The sequence below is a fragment of the Pteropus alecto genome, unplaced genomic scaffold, assembly GCF_000325575.1.
Source record: "Pteropus alecto unplaced genomic scaffold, ASM32557v1 scaffold87, whole genome shotgun sequence".
NCBI lineage: Eukaryota > Metazoa > Chordata > Mammalia > Chiroptera > Pteropodidae > Pteropus > Pteropus alecto.
Window position 1 is genome coordinate 10,823,010 of NW_006443225.1, and position 2,176 is coordinate 10,825,185.

General features: G+C 44.6%; 1 protein-coding gene across 2 annotated transcripts in view; it reads right to left on the reverse strand.

The window, feature by feature from the left end:
• PPP1R42 (protein phosphatase 1 regulatory subunit 42) overlaps positions 1-1,850 on the reverse strand; it is a 39,180-nt gene extending 37,330 nt beyond the window's left edge. Inside the window, exon 1 of one of the 2 annotated variants that reach the window (XM_015598700.2) lies at positions 1,179-1,850. The gene's annotated coding sequence lies outside the window, so the exon portion shown is untranslated. The remainder of the gene's footprint in view (positions 1-1,178) is intronic. The other variant, XM_025041122.1, reaches the window with a different exon arrangement.
• Positions 1,851-2,176: the final 326 nt, after the last annotated feature.

A 2,176-nucleotide genomic window follows, 5' to 3' on the forward strand; every position in this document is an offset into this window, starting at 1 on the left:
CCCCAAGGTGTTATCACATGAATTTTTGCTTTAGGCTCTGATTTCTACCCTAGGGTAAAACAGAAATTTTGGATCATCTGAATCCTCGAGAGTGACCATGCTGTAAATGGATTTTGTCTCTAGGTTCCAGTGCACAAATTGGTGTTTCTAGGTAAATGAATTTCATTCTCTCAGATAATTAGAAGAGGAAAGAGGCAAACATAATATATAAATGATGTATTTTTTAAAACCAATGGCAGGCCAGTGGATCTTGGCAGCAAGCCCAAAGGAAAACTTTCTGGGGGCTTGAATCTGGAAAGGGAGAACGTTGAACCAACCCATAACACAATAATAAAGACTGTTAAAAGAACCTGCATCGTAGCAATCAAATCCACAAAAGAGGATTTAGTTTCATCAGAACACCACCATTTATCTTGTTAAGGTAATATTAATTTAAACTTCATTGGTACTGTAGTTCGTTTTAGAGAAATTATAAGCTTCAGAAGTTTAAACTGAACCTAGTTTGGATTTAGATACATTTTAGAACATTTTCATAAAATTAATAATGTTAACATTGTGGGGTGTCCCTGATATTCTTTTAAAAGAGGTTCATTATTTCGTAAAGTTTAAGAAACCGCTTTTTGATAATTTTCCCCTACTAGATATATGTTATTTCTAGGCTCCACTTGGCGGGATAGCTCTCTCTCTCCAGATCGCCAGTGGAGAACAGCTTAGAGCTGCTTCACAGGCGCTCTGGGGATCCATGCTGGTGGACCCCTTGGCTCTCACCCCCTGGGGCTCCTACTGGCTAGAGGCGGTGAACGTCTCCGAATTCAGTTGGTGTATCTCCCTTGGCTAGCCCCGGGCTCAGTGGCTTCCAGATGCTCTAAATCGCCGATGCGCTGACTTTCCCCTTTTCACACAGATCTGCGCCCTCAGATCCCGCTCCCTCAGCTGCGCGGCCACCCTTCCACCCGCGTCTCTCTCTAGGGCCGTTTCCCAACCTTGCCTTATTTTAGCCATTTGTTTAAAATACAGACGTCTAGACTGTTTTTCTAGAAATTCTGGATGTCTAGAGATAAGGCTCAGGGATTTGCATTTTGGCAAGTGCCCCAGGAAGTCTTACTGGCAGGCAAGTTTGAGAAGCCTGGCTCTAGGGTTTCCTCGGTCCCCACACATCTTCCCTGAAGGCACCTCACCTTGTGAGATGAGCCAGATCAGTAACTCAGGTTTGGTAAATTTCGCCTGTGCTAGGTTCTTCAGCCGCGCTGCCGCGGTTGCCCAGCGACCAGACGCTCCTGGTCTGGCCGGGCTCACGAGAAATCTCGCGAGCTCTCAGGCAGCGCCCTCCTCTGTGCCGTCCCCGGCGTCTTGCTCTCTGTGACGCCGGGGCCAGAGGTTGGTGGTACTACATACTCGGGGTCTGGGTGAAGGCGGTTAGCTTGATGAAGTCTCCCACATCGGCGTTTTAGTGGACCAACCAGTGGCCAGAACTTTTGGCAGGCCACCATTTCCCCCTGCTGGATTTACCTTGCAATCAGTTTTGAACGTTTCAGTGCCCCCCAAACCAACCACCTTTCTCCAATAACAGACCAGGAAACAGATTGTCTAAATAAAGTATAGCCCATACTTCGTCCTTTCCTCAGCTAAAATCCAGACTCCTTAGGGCGACATTTCGTTCATCATGACCAGCCTCACTGTTTGCTTCTTGGGCTCTATACTCCAGTATTCCAATCTGGCTCTTGGCCCAGTATGCCCTGTTCTAATAAATTTTGCTCTCTCGGAACCTCAGGATAGCAATAGGATACACTTTCTTTCCTCCTTAATTCTTAGTTTCCCTTTTAAGTTTAAAAGACTCAGCTTGGAATTAGCACACCCTTTCTGAAGTCTTTGTATGTACTCAGTCTTGTTAAGTGATGCTGCTTTCTGCCTCCAAACAACTAGACTTTATTAACTTCTTTAGCATAGCACTTATCATACTACTATGTTTGTTTCTCATATCCCCAATAACATGGTAAATTGTTTGAGGCCAAGGATTATGTCTTTTACCTTCCTATTCCTAGGACCTGGCAAAGTGCTTTATGGATTAACTGTGTTTGTTAAATTAATAATTTATAAATGAAGAAGAACAATAGAACAAGGAACTGACATTTGCAGTGGAAAGGCTGAGGCTCTTTAGGGATATGGTAAAGCGAGC